Genomic DNA, 20,981 nt, shown 5'->3' with positions numbered 1-20,981 from the left:
AGGCGAGAAGTCCAAATTCAGGGTGCCGGCTCCAGGGAAAGGCATTCTTTCTCTGTTGGCTCTCATCAAGATCCTTGTCATCAATCTTCCACTAGTCTAGACAATTCTCAGCAGAAGGACCTCGGTCCAAAGGACGCAATAGACTCCTGGTTCTTCTTGCTTGGTGGTAATGAGGTCCCCTTCCTCTCTGCTCCATTCTCTGTTTTATATCTCAAAAGAGATTGACTCAAGATACACCCTAATCCTGTAGGTTGAACCCTGCCTCATTAACATAACTGCCTCTAATCCTGCTTCATTAGCATCATAGAGGTTAGGATTTATAACACATAGGATAATCACATCAGATCATGAAATAGTGGATAATCACACAATACTGGGAATCATGGCCTAGCCAAGTTGACCCACATTTTTGGGAGACACAATTCAACCCATAACACTTGGCAAGGTAGAGAGTCAGTGAAAAGGAGGAAGACCCTTGACGAGATGGATTGACACAGTGGTATAACAATGTGCTCAAATATAGCAACAAATGTGAGGACGGTACAGGACCAGGCAGTGTTTTGTTTTATTGTACATAGGGTTGCTATGTGTCAGAATCGACTTGACGGCACTTGCAGCAACAAATTCGAAAACTAGGAATCCCTGGGCAGCACAGTTTGGTGCTCAACTACTAGCCAAAAATTTGCTGGTTCGAACCCACCCACTCTGCTTCCAAAAAGCCACGGCTTTCAAAATCCTATGGAGTAGTTCTACTGTGCACACATGGGGTCGCTATGAGTTGGAATTTACTTGAAGTCAACCAAAAAACAACAATTTTAAAACTCCCTACATATTGCGATTTTAAAAAAGTGCTGCTAGTGCTTTCTGCATAAAAATATAGTTTCTATTTTTAATATATTGGTGGACAACTCATTTCACAATTAGAGATAAAGTTAAAGGTACAAATGTTCTTGGATGAGGCAGCATATATACATAACACATTATACTATAAACCCACTGAAAAAGCAGAATTTTGATGATAGAGGTGGGTAGGAAGGAGCAATCACTTGAGTACCATATGTATGAAGGGAAAGCAGATTTGGAAGATGCAATGAAGGGCAGGTGGAGATTTCAAATTCTAAAGAATGAAATACAGGTAGTCCCCGACTTACAGTGTTCCAGTTATAACAGTGAACCACACTTATGACTGTAATTTTTTTGGACATCCTATTTTTAGTAATATGTACTACATGCAATGTTATGTTACAATATATCTGTAAGTTTATATGTAATGTTTCCAACTTCCAGAGACAAATAAATATACTGATAATAAAAGGCAATAATAATGAAAAAAATGTGAGGTATTCGACTTAACATCAGAACCAACTTACGACGGAGTTATCAGGAAGCAATTCCGTCATACAATGGGGTCTACATGTAATGAAATATCATTAGCTAATATTTACTGAGTACCTATTATGTATCAAGCAATTCTAAATTCTTTTAAATGGATTATCTTCTTCAAACTACTCCTAAAACCATCGGAAGTGCATACTATTCTTATCTCCCATTTATAAGATGTGGCAGCTCAGGCAAGGGGAAGTTAAGTCACTTTCTAAGGTTACATGGGGGTAAGTGTTGAAATTCTAATTCACTAGTGCCTACATTCTTACCCACCATATTTGATTTATATCACAATTTTGTGTACATATCTTGTGAATTAGAGTTCCCTCTGTGGCACAGTGGGGTTGGTCCAGAAAACTAAAGTTAGTTTACTCCAGGATATAGGGTAAACAGCCATATATGCTGTTTTAAGACGATAGGAAAGTTCTTCTGTTCCTTCACCAACCTTTAAATTCTTCCTCCTTCACCACTGTAAAAAATAAGAATTCAGTGTTTGAATTAATGTGTGTTTGAATTAATGAATAACCTAAGTGTCAAGATTGTAGTTTCATATCATAATCAAAAGACATTGTCAGCATGCTCTTTAAATGCATTAAATTTCTTACTTCCCAGGGAATACCTGTAATTTAAACTATCGTTTATACCCTTCTTACAGAGGGTGGAAGCCTAGCGGAAAAGACGTTGGATATATGAGAGAGGGCGCTGTACCGTAGAGGAGATAATCCTTTGCTCAGTTTTCTCTAATTTTACCTTTCATTGGGGCCCAAAACCGGTTGGGTTATTGATAATGTGTGTTTTCAGCTGTCTGTTCCTAAAGTTTTCATTCCTTTGTCATGAAGATTTTTTCTCTCACTTAGAGTTTTCCTTTTCCTTTGCCCCTTTTCAATCAAAAAGAGTGAGGAAAGTACTAGTACTAGTACTAGTGAGTCAAGATGTTTAAGAGCCCAGATTTTGAAGTCAGATTTGATTTGGAATCCTGACTCTAGCCATGGTGGCACAACACTTAAACACTAGGCTCCTAACCAAAAGGTTGGCAGTTCAAACCCATCTAGAGGCTCTGTAGGAGAAAGACCTGACAATCTGCTTCCATAAAGATTACACCCAAGAAAACCATATGGGGCAGTTCTACTCTGTCATATGGGAACACTAAGAGTCAGAATCAACTAGACAACACTCAACAACAACATGCCCTTAGGCAAGGTGGTAATAACTTTGAACTTCATTTTTTTGTTGTTGTTCTATGAAATTAGTGTATCATTTGGGAATACCTATAGCTGACACTTACTTCTTACGGTAAGTAACAAAAATTCCATCTGTCAGTGGGGTTATTTTCCCCACCAAGAAGTTCAGTGGTAAGCAGCTGCTGCTTTTGGCACATGTCATGGATTGAATTGTGCCCCTCCTCTCCCCTAAAATATCTGTCAACTTGGTTAGTTCATGACTCCCAGTATTGTGTGATTGTCCACCATATTGTCATCTGATGTCATTTCCCTATGTGTTGTAAATCCTATCTCTATGATGTTAATGAGGTGAGATTAGTGACATTTATTTTAATGATGCAGGACTCAATGTACAAGATTAGATTGTGTCTTGAGTCAATCTCTTTTGAGATACAAAAGAGAGAAGCAAGCAGAGAGACAGGGGGACCTCATGCCACCAAGAAACAAGAGCTAGAAGAATAGCTTCTCCTTTGGACCTGGGGTCCCTGAGCTGAGAAGTTCCTCGACTGGGGAACATTGATGACGAGGACATTTCCTCAGGGCTGACAAGGAGAAAGCCTTTCCCTGTAGCTGCCACCCTGAATTCGGACTTGTAGCTTCCTAGTCTGCGAGAGAATAAATTTTTTTTTTAAGCCATCCATTGGTGGTATTTCTGTTATAGCAGTGCTAGATCATAGTCATCTTTTGTTTTTTAAATCTGAAAGCAAATTCTTTCCTAGAAACCCAGATTTCTGCTTATGCCTCATTGACCAGAACTCTATATTACTTGGTCACTCCTAGCTAAAAGGGAATTTGGACAAATAAGTATTTCATTCTCCCAAAGGGGATTTCATTGGATGGTGAGTCAGCCAAAAATGATATCACAAAGGACAATAATAAAATCTGCCTCATAGGTTAAGTAAAGATTAAATTACATAGTGTTATATAAAGTGCTAGTTCTGAGCTTATATATGTTGTTGTTATTAGCTGTCATCCAGTCTGTTCTGACTCTTGATAATCTTATGAATAACAGAACAAAACCTTGTCTGGTCCTGTGCCAGCTTCATGATCCTTGGTATGCTTGAGTTCATTGTTGTGGCTATTGTGCCAATCCATCCGATTGAGGGTTTTCCTCATTTTTGCTGACCCTCTATTTACCAAACATGATGTCCTTCTCTAGCAATTGGTCTTTCTGAAAATGTGCCCAAACTAAGACAGACTAGAAAGAAAGGCCTGGTGATTGACTTCTGGATATTAGCTAATGAAAATCCTATAGCTCAGAACAGAATATTGTCTGATACAGTGATGGAAGATGAGCTTAATAGGTTGGAAGGCACTACACAATAGCCATAACAATAGATCCAAACACACCAACAATTATGAATATGGTGCAGGACCAGGCAACGTTTCATTCTGTTATACATAAGGTTGCCCTGAGTCAGAGCCAACTAGACAACAAAAATAACAGTTATCACTGACATTTCTTATATTGTTATTACCATTATTAATAAAGGTAATATGAAACCCTTCAAAAACTCTCCTTGAGGTAAAATCCAAAGTTACAGATCATCCTATGTCACAGGTCTTTTATTTTCTGTGCAAACTCATCTCTGGCCACTTCTTCACACTTAAGATAGTGATAACTAACTGCTTGTTATGTTGCTGTTAGATGCTATCTAGCCGGTTTCGACTCGTAGTGACCCTACGTACAGCAGAACGAAAAACTGCCCAGTCCTGTACCATACTCGCAATCGTTGTTATGCTTGAGCCCATTGTTGCAGCCACTGTGTCAATCTGTCTCATTCAGGTATTCCTCTTTTTGTCTCACCTTCCACTTTACCAAGCATGATGCCCTTCACCAGCGACTGGTCCCCTCTTAATAACATGTCCAAATAACAAAGTCTCACCATTTTGCTTCTAAGGAGTCTTCTGGCTGTACTTCTTCAAAGTCAGATTTGTTTACACTTCTAGCAGTCCATGATAAATTGAATATTCTTTGCCAACACCACAATTCAAAGGCATCAACTCTTCTTCGGTCTTCCTTATTCATTGTCCAGCTTTCACATGCATATGAGGCAATTGAAAACACCGTGGCTTAGGTCAGGTGCACCTTAGTCTACAAGGCGACATCTTTGCTTTTCAACACTTTAAAGAGGTCTTTTGCATCAGATTCTCTCAATACAACACATCATCTGATTTCTTGACTGCTACTTCCATGGGTGTTGATTGTGAATCCAAGTAAAATGAAATCCTTGACAACTTCAGTCGTTTCCCTGTTTATCATGATGTTGCTTATTTGGTCTAATTGCAAGGATTTTTGTTTTCTTTATGTTGAGGTGCAATCCATGTATGCACAACCTATCCATATAGGTTGTAATCTTTGATTGTCTTCGGTAAGCCCTTCAAATCTTCTTCACTTTCAGCAAGCAAGGTTGTGTCATCTGTATATCTCAGGCTGTTAATGAGTCTTCCTCCATTCCTGATGCTGAGTTCTTCATAAAGTCCAGCTTCTCAGACTCTGCTCAGCTTTCAGACTGAATAAGTATGGTGAAAGGATACAACCATGACACACACCTTTCCTGACTTTAAACCACTCAGTGTTCTGTTCAAATGACTGCCTCTTGGTCTACACACAGGTTCCTCATGAACACAATTAAGTGTTTTATAGTTCTCATTCTTCACACTGTTATCCGTAATTTGTTATGATCCATGCAGTCAAATACCTTTGCATAGTCAATAAAACACAGGTGAACATCTTTCTGGTATTCTTTGTTTTTAGCCAAGATCCATCTGACATGAGCAATAATATCCCTCATTCCACATCCTCTTCTGAATCTGGCTTAAATTTCTGGAAGTTCAATATTGATGTACTGATACAACCACTTTTGAGTGATCTTCATCAAAATTTTACTTGTATGTGATATTAATGATATTGTTCAATAATTTCCATGTTCTGTTAGATCACCTTCCTTTGCAATGGGTACATATATGGGTCTCTTCCAGTCAGTTGGCCAGGAAGTTGTCTTCCAAATTTCTTGACATACGCAAATGAGCACCTCCAGTGCTGCATCCATTTGTTGAAACATCTCAATTGGTATTCCACCAATTCCTGGAGACTTTTTTTTTTTTTTGCCATTCCTTTCAGTGCAGCTTAGACTCCTTCCTTTAGTACCATTGGTTCTTGATTATATGCTATATGATCCTGAAATAGTTGAATGTTGATCAATTCTTTTTGGTACAATGACTCTGTGTATTCCTTCCATCTTCTTTTGATTCTTCCTGTGCCATTCAATATTTTCCCTGTAGAACCTTTCAATATTGCCACTTGAGGCTTGATTTTTTTTTTCCAGTTCTATCATCAAGCTACTACAGTAACACCAGCTGACAGATGTGTGGGGAACTAACTGCTTAGAGTTCCCTGTGTGAATCATCCTACTTCTCTTTTGCACATATTTATCCTGATCCCTACAGTACATCACTCTCATAGCTTTCAAAGGTAGTATAGGAATTATCTCTTAACTTGATGGCCTCCTGTGGTGGGCCCTGAATTTCTTGAGGTCTAGGTCAGCTTTCTTTTATATCTTTATGGTTCCTCCAAGTAATTGGCAGTCAGTACCTGTTTGTTAAGCACAGCTAAGGAGTTACGTTGTGTTAATTCTTCATCAACCTCCCTTCCAAAGCTCTTCATAAACATCTTTCTCAATTCTCCTTTTTCCTCCCCTCCATCAGATGATAGTGAACATCTTTTCAAAAAATGATAACTGGACCATGATTTATGCCTTGATGTTCTGGAAAGCAAACTTTTACTTTGATAGCTTGAGCTTCTGTTAACTCTGACTTCCAGCAGCAAGGAGTTAAAAATGGAACTACATAAACTAGCTAGAGAAAGAATCTCTGTTCTTTGGATTTTCCAATAGTTCAGTTGTCAGGGAAACAGCCTTCCCCCTGTGTTACATCCATTAGAGTTTTTTTTACTTAAATAATTTGGAAGATAGCCATTTTCCACAGTAGACTACTTCATGGAAACGATCATACTTGACATCCCTCTCCTTATGCCAAACTCTACACCAAACAGAAGAGCAACAATCCTGCAATGCAATACAATCTACCTTAAGATTGAATTATTATAGTAAGCAATTCATTTGATTTTTTTAAAAAAAGACTTCTTGCAAGAGTATGTGTATGAAAGTAAACACAAGAATAAATTTCCCAAATCAAAACCAGCCTAATAGATTTTATTTAACCTATTCATTTAGTTTACAATCTTGATTCTTATTTATATCAGATAAAAGTACCATGTGTTCTTAAAAGAGAAGAATCAGCTTTCCATGATATTTTCTTACTGTTATTAGTTGCTGTTGAGTGGATTCTGACTCATGGCAACAATTTGTGGCACTCAGGGACCATATGACATTTTCTAGGGAGGTGAATTTTCTTTTACCTGGGAGTACATGAGATAAACACAGTAAGACAAGTATTTTTGTAGATAACTGAAGTCAAGCTTTCAGTTAGGTTTTGAGAACTTTTACCCCTGAAATCTCAAAGTGATATAAGAGAAATCACAGGAGTATGTTAAAATTTTTCACCTGATTTTGGTCAAGGCAAACTGAGGTTAGTGGATTACCTCAAATTGCAAACTTTGCTTCTATAGAGAAAGTTCTTGAATATTATGGGATATGCCTGAGTTTTCTATCAAAGAAACTTAAAAAATTTATTCCTCTTGTTCTCTGAGACAGAGCTCAGTAACAAATCAATTGCAATTGACTTAGAATGTGACTATTTGACTTTGAGGAAGTTTAGCCTGCCATGAACAAACCAATGAATTTGGTTTAGTGGGCCTTCCCTTTTGTATTTTCTGTAGTTTAATTAGCATCCTTACTGTTTCTGTCACTTTATCAAAATTTGTTCTTAGGAAAACACATTAAATTCATTCAAAAAACCAAAGCCCAAATGATTGCAAATGGCTAGAGAATTGCATTTTTGAAGAAATCAAAGCCTTAAATTTAAACTGAAATAGAATTTGGGCTGGAGGGATACCTCCTGTGATCACCCTTAACTGTAATTAATAATCACCCTTCCACATTTGTGATATATTAGAAATTGTTTACCATTCTAAATTCACGTTATTCCAAAAGCAGTTTGGCGGTTAATTAAATGTGGCAGCCTATCTGGTCAGTGATCCTTCTCTAGACTAGAGATGGATCTTAAGAAAAGGGAGCCTGTGAGGCTGATGAGAAACAGCTTTTAGTATGCTGTTTTGACAAATGAACCTGTGGGAAAGTCTTATCATGCGAAGCTTGGTAAGAGAGAAATGAGTTGATAGTTTGGTGTGATGCTTTCCACTTCATAGCTGAAATATAGCAAGGGAGGGGAAACCACAGCCCATCTATCAGGGACCAGAGGGTCTCGAGTTGAAATAGCTTTCTATGTACTTAGGCTTGGAAAATAATAAATCCTGTGAAACAGAGAGATTCTATAAATGTTCCCGTGTCTATGTTGACAGTAGCTTTTCTGCTGGCCTCTATTATTATATCTTAGCTAATACTTAGAATATATTTCAAATCATTAAAAAAAGAGTTTCAGCCTATTACTAAAATAATAACGATTTCTAAGAAAACACTGATCAAACTTTTCAAAACAATCATCATTCATTCACCATTTAAAAAACGTTTAGAACTTACTACAGGTCCTGTCTCCACATGCCTGTCCGTTTGTTGTACTGTGAGGGCTTGACTGTTGCTGTGATGCTGGAAGCCATGCCACTGGTATTTCAAATACCAGCAAGGTATTTGAACATAATTATGGAATGATATCATATACATCATTCATAAGGAAAGCAAGAGATCATTAAAAAGACAGGAGATAAATAAAAAACCTAAATGCATGTCACAAGAGACTCTGAAACTTACTCTTGCATGTCCTGTAGCTAACACAAAAGGAAAAAATGATGAAGTAGAAAAGCTGAACAAAAAATTTCAAAGGGTAGCTCAAGAAGACAAAGTATTATGATGACATATGCAAAGACCTGGAGATGGAAAACCAAGAGGGAAGAACATGCTCAACACTTCTAAAGCTGAAAGAACTGAAGAAAAAATTCAAACCTTGAGTTGCAATACTGAGGGATTCTACAGGAAAAATATTAAACGATGCAGGAAGCATCATAAGAACATGGAAGGAATACACAGAGTCAGTATAACAAAAAGAACTGGTTGACCTTCTACCGTTTCAGGAGGTAACATATAATCAGGAACTGATGGCAGTGAAGAAGAAGTCCAAGCTGCACTGAAGGCATTGGCAAAAAACAAGGCTCCTGGAATTGATGGAATGCCAACTGAGATGTTTCAACAAACAGATGAAGCACTGGAAGTGCTCACTGGTCTACACCAAAAAATTTGGAAGAGAGCTACCTGGCCTACCGATTGGAAGAGATCCATATTTATGCCTATTCCCAAGAAAAGTTATCCAACCCAATGTGGATATTATCAAACAACATCATTAATGTTATATGCAAGCAATATTTTGCTGAAGATCATTCAAAAGTGGCTGTAGCAGTATATCAACAGGGAACTGCCAGAAATTCAAGCTGAATGTAGAAGAGGACTTGGAACCAGGGATACCACTGCTGAGACCAGATGGATCCTGGTGGAAAGCAGAGAATACCAGGAAGATGCTTACCTGTGTTTTATTGACTATGCTAAGGCATTCAATTGTGTTGATCATAATAAATTATGAATAACATTGCGGAGAATGGGAATTCTGGAACACTTAATTGTGCTCATGGGGAATCTGTACATGGACCAAGGGGCAGTTGTTCAAACAGAACAAGGGGATACTGTGTGGTTTAAAATCAGGAAAGGTGTGCATCAGGGTTGTATCATTTCCCCATATCTATTCAATGTGTATGCTGAGCAAATAATCTGATAAGCTGGACTATATGAAGAAGAACAGGGCATCAGGATTGGAGGAAGACTCATTAACAACCTGTGTAATGCAGATAACAAAACCTTGCTTGTTGAAAGTGAAGAGGGCTTAAACCACTTATTGATGAAGATCAAAGACCACAGCCTTCAGTATGGATTACACCTCAACATAAAGAAAACAAAAATCCTCACAGGTGAACCAATAAGCAACATTATGATAAATGGAGAAAAAATTGACATCGTCAAGGATTTCATTCTCCTTGGATCCACAATCAACATCCATGGAAGCAGCAGTCAAAAAATCAAAAGATACATTGCTTTGGGCAAATCTGCTACAAAAGACCTCTTTAAAGTGTTGAAAAGCAGAGATGCCACCGTGAAGACTAAGGTGCGCCTGACCCAAGCCGTGGTGTTTTCAATTGCCTTATTTGCATGCGAAAGCTGGATAATGAATGAGGACGACTGAAGAAGAATCGTTGCCTTTGAATTGTGATGTTGGCAAAGAATATTGAATATACCATGGACTGTCAAAAGAACAAACTCACCAACTGCTCTGCAGGAGAAAGATGTGTTAGTCTTCTTCCATAAAGAATAACAGCCTTGGAAACCCTATGAGGCAGTTCTACTCTGTCCTGTAAGGTCACTTTGAGTTAGAATTGACTGCATGGCAGTGAGTTTCGTTTAGTTTATACCTGAGGAAGAAGTACAACCAGAAGGCTCCTTGGAAGGATGGCTAGACTATGTCTCACATACTTTGGACATGTTATCAGGAGGGATGAGTTCCCAGGAGAAGGACATCATGCTTGGTAAAATAGAGGGTGAGCAAAAAAGAGTAAGACCCTCAACAAGATGGATTGACACAGTGGCTGCAACAATGGGCTCAAGCATAGCAAACAATTGTGAGAATGGTGCAAGACTGGCAGTGTTTCATTCTGTTGTGCATAGGGTCACTACAAGTTGGAACTGTCTCCACAGCACCAAACAACAGCAACAAGCAGGGTCACTCATGGTAGACAGGTTTCAGCTGAGCTTCCAGACAAAGACTAGGTAGAAGGACCTGGCAGTCTACTTCTGAAAAATTAGCCAATAAAAACCTTACAAATAGCAGTGAAACATTGTCTGATATAGTACCAGAAGATGAGCCCCTCAGGTTGGTAGCACTCAAAATACAGCTGGGGAAGAGCTGTTTTCCCAAGTAGAGTCAATTTTAATGACGTGGGTGGAGTCAAGCTTTCAGGCCCTTCATTTGCTGATGTGGCATGACTCAAAATGAGAAGAAACAGCTGCAAACACCCATCAATAATCAGAATATGATATGTACAAAATATGAATCTAGGAAAATTTGAAATCATCAAAAATGAAAAGGAAAGCATAAACATCCATATCCTGGGAATCAGTGAGCTGAAAGGACTGGTATCGATCATTTTGAATTGGACAATCATATGGTATACTATGCCAGGAATGACAACTTGAAGAGTAATGGTGTTGCAGTCATCATTAAAAAGAACATTTCAAGATCTATCCTGAAGTACAGTGCTGTTAGTGATAGGAAAATATCCATACGCCTACAAGGAAGACCAGTTAATACAACTATTATTCAAATTTATGCACCAGCCACTAATGCCAACGATGAAGAAATCAAAGATTTTTACCAACTTCTGCAGTCTGAAACTGATCAAACATGCAACGAAGATGCATCCATTATTGCTGGTGATTGGACTGTGAAAGTTGGAAACAAGAAGGAACTAAAAACCAAACCAAACTCGTTGCCATCAAGGTTGATTCCGACCCACAGAAACCCTATAGTGCAGAGTAAAATTGTAGTTGGAAAATATGACCTTGGTGATGGAGGAGATACCAGAGATCACATGACAGAATTTTGTAAGACCAATGACTTCTTCATTGCAAATACCTTTTTTCAACAACATAAACAGTGACTGTACACACAGGCCTTCAGAGATGTTATGCATAGGAATCAGACTGACTACATCTGTGGGAAAAGATGATGGAAAAGCTCAATATCATCAGTCAGAACAAGTCCAGGAGCCGACTGCAGAACAGACCATCAATTGCTCATATACAAGTTCAAATTGAAGCTGAAGAAAATTAGAACATGTTCACAGAGCCAAAGTATGATCTTGAGTGAATTCCACCTGAATTTAGAGACCATCTCAAGAATAGGTTTGACTCCTTAAACACTAATGACCAAAGACCAGACAAGTTGTGGAATGACATCAAGAACATTATACATGATGAAAGCAAGAGGTTATTAAAAAGACAGATAAGAAAGAAAAGATTAAAATAGATATCAGAAGAGACTCTGAAACTTGCTTTTAAATGTAGACTAGCTAAAACAAAAGGAAGAAATGATGAAGTAAAAAAGCTGAACGAAGATTTCAAAGGACAGCTCAAGGAGACAAAGTATTAGTAATAGAATTCATGAAGACCTAGAGTCAGAAAACAAAAATGGAAGAACATATTCAATATTTCTCAAGCTGAAAGGACTGAAGAGAAAATTCAAGCCTCTAGTTGCAATATTGAAGAATTCTACAAGGAAATATTAAATGACCCAGGAAGTATCAAAAGAAGACGGAAGGAATACACAGAGTCAGTGTGCCAAAAAGAATTGGTTGACATTCAGCCGTTTCAGGAGGTGGTATACGATCAAGAACCAATGGAACTGAAGGAAGAAATCCAAGCTACAGTGAAGGCATTGGCAAAAAACAAGGCTCCAGGAACTGACGGAATACCAATTGAAATGTTTCGACAAAGGAATGCAGCACAGGAGATGCCACTTTTCTATGCCAAGAAACTTGCAAAATAGCTCCCTGACCCAGGACTGGAAGAGATCCATATTTGTGCCCATTACAAAGAAAGATGATGCAACAGAATGCAGAAATTACTGAAAAATATCAATATCACGTGCAAGTAAAATTTTGCTGAAGATCATTCAAAAGCAGTTGCAGCAGTACTTCCATAGGGAATTGCCATAAATTAAAGTCAGATTTAGAAGAGGACATGGAACCAGAGATATCATTGCTGATGTCAGATGGATCCTGGCTGAAAGCAGAGAATACCAGATAGATGTTTACTTGTGTTTTGTTGACTATGCAAAGGACTTCTACTGTGTTGATCATAACAAATTATGGATGACATTATGAAGAATGGGAATTCCAGAGCACTTAATTGTGCTCATGCAAACCTGTACATAGACAAAGAGGAAGTTGTGTGAAAGAACAAGGGGAAACTGCATGTTTTAAAATCAGGAAAGGTGTGCATCAGGATGTATCCTTAATAATCAGAGAAGCTGGACTATGTGAAGAAGAACTCATTATCAGAATTGGTGGGAGACTCATTAAAAGCCTGCAATATGCAAATGACACAACCTTGCTTACTGAAAGTGAAAAGGACTTCAAGCACTTATTGATGAAGATCAAAGATTACAGCCTCCAGTATGGATTACACCTGAGCATAAAGAAAACAAAAATCCTCACAACTGGACCAATATGCTATGCTACATCATGATAAATGGAGAAAAGATTGAAGTTGTCAAGGATTTCATTTTACTTGGATTCATAATCAATGCCCACGGAAGGAGCAGTCAGAAGTCATACTATGCATTGCATTGGGCAAATCTGCTGCTAGGGACCTCTTCCAAGTGTTAAAAAGCAAATTTGTCACTTTAGGGACTAAAAAGGTATGCCTGATCCAAGCCATGGTTGTTTCAATTGCCTTATATGCATGTGAAAGCTGAACAATGAATAGAGAAGATCAAAAGAGAATTGATGCATTTGAATTATGATGTTGAGGAGGAATATTGAATATACCACGGACTGCTAGATGAATGAACCTATCTGTCTTGGAAAAAGTTCAGGCAGAATGCTCCTTGGAATCAAGGATGGCAAGACTTCATCTCAGATGCTTTGTTCATGTTATCAGGAAGGACCAGTCCCTCAAGATGGACATCGTGCTTGGTAAAGTAGAGGGTTGGTGAAAAGAGGAAGACCCTCAACTGGATGGACTGACACAGTGGCTACAACAATGGGCTCAAGCATAACAAGGATTGTGAGGATGGCACAGGACCGAGCAGTGTTTCATTCTGTTGTACATGGGGTAGCTATGAGTCAAAACCAACTCGACAGCACCTGACAACAACAACAGTCCCAGTACTCTGCTAAGTGTTAGGAAACAAACATGAGGAAAGCTTGGTTGCTACTCTCAAAGAACTAATGGTCTAGTGAAGGATAGAGAAAAGGAAACAATTACAGACGATGCAGGGATAGAGACTGGCTTATAAGACTAGAGACCAAGTTTATCTCACAACACATGACACAGCCATGGATGAGAGCGTCTTTGTAAGGTATTTTATTAATAGACAATAGTCAGTACATATTTGTGGGTGCTTGTGATAAGCACTGGTTGGAATCTGTTATTCTTTCTTTTTTCTTCCAGGCTTAAAATAAAAATTTCTTGGAGTGATATGAAATGTCTATGAAAGTACATTATAATATGTAAAGCATGATGCTGAAAGGTGGTAAAAATCAACACTTCCAAACATTATTTGTTATACCTTTGTGTGTTACAGTGCTAGAGTGATTTTGGCAAACCTTGACCTTTTTTTCCTGGGGATGAACAACAGGGACTAAAATTAATAAACACAGACAAGAGAATGTATTTATGTAATTTTAAATATAAAAACATTTCTGGGAATCCCTTGCCTTGTGAACTATTTTTTCTGACATTGTAGCCAGCATGTTTGTTTTTCCTCAGAAAGGAGACTGTTCACCCCATCAATACATAATTGCTAATCAGCCAGTTAACTCAGTAGAAGTTTTTTATTCTAAGGAATGTAATTTATCATCTCAGAATTTATATTTTTAAATGAATGTTGTTCTTTTAAAGTAGCTGTTTTTAGAGGTTGTACTCTTATTCTACTGCTCAAAATGATATGCAGTCACCTTTTCAAACCATTTCTTCCAATTCCCTGTGGCTTCTTCTTCTAAAATTTTTTACTTAAAAATGACATTCATAATTTTTCTAGTACTACAGAGATATAAAGGAGCCCTGATGGCACAATGGTTAAGTACTCGACTGCCAACTGAAAGGTCGCTAGTTCAAACCCACTGGCCACTCCATGGGAGAAAAGACCTGCCTGATGATCTGCTCCCATGAAGATTACAGCCTAGAAAACCCTTGGGGGCAGTTCTACTCTGTCCTATAGAAACCCTATGAGTTAGAATCGACTCAATGGCATACAACAGCAACAATATCAGAGATATAAGTTCACTATGTTGTTGTTATTTTTAGGTGCCATCCAGTCCGTTCCAACTCAAAGCCACCCTATGTACAACAGAACGAAACACTGCCCAGCCATGCGCCATCCTCACAGTTGTTGTTATGCTTGAGTCCATTGTTGCAGCCACTGTGTCAATCCATCTTGCTGAGGGTCTTCCTCTTTTTTGGTGACCCTCTACCAAGCACAATGTCCTTCTCCAGAGACTCATCCATCCTGATAACATGTCAAAAGTATGTGAGACTCAGTACTGCCATCCTTGCCTCTAAGGAGCATTCTGGTTGTACTTCTTCCAAGACAGACTTGTTCATTCTTTTGGCAGTCCGTGGTATTTTCAATATTCTTCTCCAACACCACAATTCAAAGGCATCGATTCTTCTTTGCTTTTCCTTATTCATTGTCCAGCTTTCCCAAGCATCTGAGGCAATTGAAAACACCATGGCTTAGGTCAGGAACACCTTAGTCTTCAAGGTGACATCTTGTTCTTTTAAGGTAGCCATTTTTTAGGGGTCATACTCTTCTTCTACTGCTCAGAATGATTTGTGAAGTCACCTTTTAGAACCTTTTAGTGCTTTTCAACACTTTAAAGAGGTCTTTTGCATCAGATTTGCCCAATGCAATGCATCTTTTGATTTCTTGACTGCTGCTTCCATGGATGTTGATTGTGAATCTAAGGAAAATGAAATCCTTGACTTCAATCTTTTCTCCATTTATCATGATGTTTGTTTTTGGTTCATTTCTGAGGATTTTTGTTTTCTTTATGTTGAGATGTAATCCATACTGAAGGCTGTGGTCTTTGATCTTCATCAGTAAGTGCTTCAAGTCCTCTTCACTTTCAGCAAGCAAGCCTGTGTCATCTGCATAACACAGGTTGTTAATGAGTCTTCCTCCAATCCTGATGCCCTGTTCTTCTTCACATAGTCCAGTTTCTCAGATTATTTGCTCAGCATACAGATTGAATAGTTATGGTGAAAGGATGCAACCCTGTCACACACCTTTCCTGACTTTAAACCATACAGTATCCACTTGTTATTTTTGAAAGACTGCCTCTTGATCTGTGTAACGTTTCCTCATGAGCACAGTTAAGTATTCTGGAATTCTCATTCTTTGCAATGTTATCCATAACTTATGATCCACACAGTCAAATGCCTTTGCATAGTCAATAAAACACAAGTAACCATCTTTCTGGTATTCTCTGCTTTCAGCCAGGATCCATCTGCCATCAGCTATAATATCCCTGGTTCTACATCCTCTTCTGAATCTGGCTTGGATTTCTGGCAGTTCCTTGTTGATATACTGCTGCAGCTGCTTTTGACTGATCTTCAGCAAAATTTTGCTTGTGTGTGATATTAATGATATGGTCCAGTAATTTGTACATTTGGTTGGATCTCCTTTCTTGGGAATAGGCATAAATATAGATCTCTTCCAATCGGTTGGCCAGGTAGGTCTTCTCCAAATTTCTTGGTACAGGCAAGTGAGCGCTTCCAGTGTTGCATCTGTTTGTTGAAACATCTCAACTGGTATTCCTTCACTTCCTGGAGCCTTGTTTTTTGCCAAAACCTTCACTGCAGCTTGGAATTCTTCCTTCAGTACCATCGGTTCTTGATCATATACCATATTCACTATAAAAAAATATTTATTCACTATAGAATATTTAAAACATTGGTAAGCAAAATAAGAGAACATTAACCACCTATCTCCTAGAAAGTATAGGCCTTAACTTTTTAATGTGTAATCTTTCATTTTTTAAGGTAAAGTCTTTTTTAAAATAGATTTATACTATAATATTGTTTTATAACTATCTACCATGTTGGATAATATGGTGTGAATCTCATTACATGCTTGGAATTTGTTACATAGATAAAATTTTACTTAGTTTATAAAGTCTCTATTTTTGGAAACTTATGGCGTGTCCTTTTTTAATTTTTTTCCTACTAAAGAGAGCACTATGATGAAGGCGCTTGTAGTTAATTCTTTATTCCCATCCACAATTATTTTTAATTTATTGTAAACGAAGATGGATATACAAAGAACATGCAGATAAACTACCACAGCAATATATGCCTGATTCTTAAAAATCTTGCTAAATTTAAATATTTTTTAAATCTCTTTCAATTTAGGTCACTACCAATTTGTCATTTTGTCATACTATGGTGGCTTGCATGTCCGTAGATGATGGAGGATATGTCACTGTTGTTTCAAATACCAGCAGGGTCAGTCATGGTGGACAGACTTCAACAGAGCTTCCAGGCTAAGACAGACTAGGAAGAAAGACCTGGCAATCTACTTCTAAAAACTAACCAATGAAAATCCTATAGATTATAACAAAACGTTATCCAATATGATGCTGGAAGATGAGCCCACTTGGTTGGAAGGCATTCAGAATACACAGTGGCTGCAACAATGGACCCAACATATCAGCAATTGTGAAGATGGCATAGGACCAGCAGTGCTTTATTCTTTTGTACATGGGTCCCATAAGCTGGCACATACTTGATGGAACTAACAACAACAACAACAACAGCAACATCAGTTTAGAAAGTGAAAAATGCTATTTCATTTTCAGGAGAATTTTTTTTTGTTACTAACAGGATTAAACTTATATTTATTGACCATTTTATTACTTTCATCTATTACCTGTTAGCATCCTTATCCAGGTTGCTATTGATATGTTATTTTCTCTTTATTTGTAGGAATACTTTATATATTAAAACTAGTAATCCTTTGCCATATGTTGTAGTTACTTTTCCTAATTTTTTGTCTTTTATAATATTTATGCTGTATCTTAGCATAAAAATTTAATTTTTGAATACTTAATTTTTTAATCTTGTTATTGTAATTATTCTCAAGTACTTTTTGGTTCCTTTGCAGGTAGATTTAATGATTTGGGAAACAGCAAAAAGTATTTGATACTAATATCAAGAATAAGATCAATAATGTACTTGGGAATTACAGTTGGAGTTTTTAAAATTAGGCAAACCGGCGAGACCAAAATGGCTGACTAGGTAGAAGCTCCCACTTATCCCTGCTGCAACAAAGACTCAAAAAAACAAGTGAATCGATTACATACAGGACAATCTATGAGCCCTGACCATCAAACACAGAACTAAGGAGTTGATCTGAGTGACGGGAGCAAAAAGCCACACGCTGAAGCGACAACTGCTTCTGGATCCAGCGTGTGATGCCACAGCCTTGAGCCCTCGCAGTTCCCTGGTGCCAGAGTGGTGGGGCTGATTGTGGCTTACTAAGATGGGGCAAGCACGGACGCAGGCCTAACCCTTGGGACCAACCTCGGAGGGGACCCAGCCAGTGCACGCAGGCTGCACACCGACGTGGCTGGCAGGCAAATGAAAAACCATGGGGAAGCAGCAACCGGTTTTGGAGCCTGAAGCGCAGCGTCCCAGACAGTAAACCTTGGCACTGGGATTTGGACTAAATTTGGAGGAGCTGATTGCGGCTTCCTGAGATGGTGCAAGCATGGGACGCAGCCCTAAACCTTAGAGGCAGTCTCAGCAGGGAACAAGCCAACGCACGCAAGCTACACACCCCTCTGGAATCTCAGAAAAAACAGTCCTTACCAAACAAGACAAGTAATTTTGTCTAACTTGCCACGCTACTCTCTACTATCTGATCCCTCCCCTCCCTGCCCCAGCTGGCTTCATTAACATTGGAATTCCCAGGGCCAGAGAGTGAAGTGCACTGCTTTTTTTTTTTTTTCTTCCACCTTTCTTTTCTAACCCATTCTCCTGGCCTGAGAAAAGCAGCATCTAACAATCAAAGGAAAAATCCTTCCCTGACTTCCCTAAACTGGAATAACAATACAGAACCAGCTCCGCCCAAGCATAAGAGACCCACAGTCTTTGACTTTCATCCCTACAGGTAACCAGGTGGCTATTATAATGCAAAGGCAATTCTGATAGAGATCTGACTGTAAGTGTTTTAGCTGAGCAGTGGAAAGGCAAGTTTTGGAGGTCAGATACCTCTTTACCTATTAAGCAGAGCCCTCACTGATCAGCATCAGGGAATTGAGGGCTAAGGCTCCACCCACACCACCTAGCCACCTGCTAAAGGGGACTGAGGATAGTGACACCTACCAATCTATAGAGATACAGGCACTGGATGCCTAAGGTACAGCTGCAGAGGCCATCCACCAGAGCGGTCTAGAGAATAGAGCCCCTCCTACCTCACTGACACTTGGGGGGAACGCTGTCAGCATCCTGCCCTCCTCAGAGTGTGACCCCCTGCTGCTACTAGAAACTGGCATATACGACCATCACCACTAAGCCTCTAAGTTAATAGGTGAGAGCCTATACCACACACTAGGTGACCCTGAGGACTAGGACACCTGAGCTGATTCTATTCAAGAATAGTGAATGGACTCACAGGCTTATATACCTGGTATAGACCAGCTGGTAACAGGACATAAGTGACTCAAAAGCTACAGCAATCAAGATAGCACAATCTAGTAGCCCATCTGGGTGTATTGTAACAAAACAAAACAAGAAGACTCAGTGAGCAAATATAAAAGAAAACATTACAATATCTTATAGATGGCTCAGAGACAGCAGTCAATATCAAATCACATAAATAAGCAGACCATTATTGCTTCTACAAATCTCAAAATCAAAGAATCAAAATCATTCACAGATGTAGATACATTCCTGGAATTGCCAGATGTAGAATATAAAAAACTAATATACAGAATGCTTCAAGACATCAGGGATGACCTCAGAAATGAAATAAGGCAATCTACAGAAAAAGCCAAGGAACACACCGATAAAGCAGTTGAAGAAATCAAAAAGACTATTCAAGAACATATTGAAAAAATTAATAAGCTGCGGGAATCCATAGAGACAGCATTCAGAAATCCAAAAAATTAACAATAAAATTATAGAATTAGACAACTCAGTAGGAAGTCAGAGGAGCAGAATCGAGGAATTGGAATGCAGAGTGGGGGAGATGGAGGATAAGGCAATTGACACCAATAACGTTGAAGAAAAATCAGATAAAAGAATTAAAAAAAAATGAAGAAACCCTAAGAATCATGTGGGACTCTATCAAGAAGAATAACTTGCATGTGATTGGAGTTCCAGAACAGGGAGGGATAACAGAAAATACAGAGAGAATAGTTGAAGATCTGTTGGCAGAAAACTTCCCTGGCATGGTGAAAGATGAAAAGATATCTATCCAAGATGCTCATAGAACCCCTTACAAGATAGATCCCAAAAGAAAATCACCAGGACATATTATCATCAAACTTGCGAAAACCAAAGATAAAGAGAAAATTTTAAAAGCAGCCAAGGATAAACAAAAAGTCATCTACAAAGGAGAATCAATAAGAATAAGTTCGGACTACTCAGCAGAAACCATGCAGGCAAGAAGGCAATAGGATGACATATATAGAGCACTGAAAGAGAAAAACTGCCAGCCAAGGATCATATATCCAGCAAAACTCTCTCTCAAATATGAAGGTGAAATTAAGACATTTACAGGTAAACACAAGCTTAGAGAATTTGCAGAAACCAAACCAAAACTGCAAGAATTACTAAAGGAAATTCTTTGGTCAGAAAATCAATAGTACCAGATACCAACACAACACACGGTCACAGAACAAAACATCCTGATATCAACTTAGATAGGGACATCACAAAAACAAAATAAGACTAATTTTTTAAAAAATTGCTCAAAACAGGGAATCACTGATGTCATTATGTAGAAGACTACAATAGTCAAAAAAGAAGGACTAAATACCGGAGGCTTAGATCTTACATATGGAGATGAAACCAAGGCAATATAGGGTGATAGAAGTTAGGTTTTTACTTGGTCAAATAGCGGTAAATATTAAGGTAACCACGAAGAGGTCTAACAATTCTGTACTTCAAAATAAAAACCAAGGTAAACATAACGGCTCAGCAAAAATAAATTCAACTACTGTGAAAAGGAGGAACACATATTCTACAAAGAAAAACTTCTCAGCACAAAAAAGTAAGTGGAAAAATGAAATTGTCAACAACAAACCAAAAAAGACATCAAAATGACAGCACTAAACTCATACTTATCTATAATTACGCTGAATGTAAATGGACTAAATGCACCAATAAAGAGACAGAGAGTTGCAGACTGGAAAAAAAAAAAGATCCATCTATATGCTGCCTACAAGAGACACACCTTAGATTTAGAGACACG

Source organism: Elephas maximus, chromosome 2 (assembly GCF_024166365.1).
Source record: "Elephas maximus indicus isolate mEleMax1 chromosome 2, mEleMax1 primary haplotype, whole genome shotgun sequence".
Lineage (NCBI taxonomy): Eukaryota > Metazoa > Chordata > Mammalia > Proboscidea > Elephantidae > Elephas > Elephas maximus.
This window is presented reverse-complemented; position numbering follows the sequence as displayed.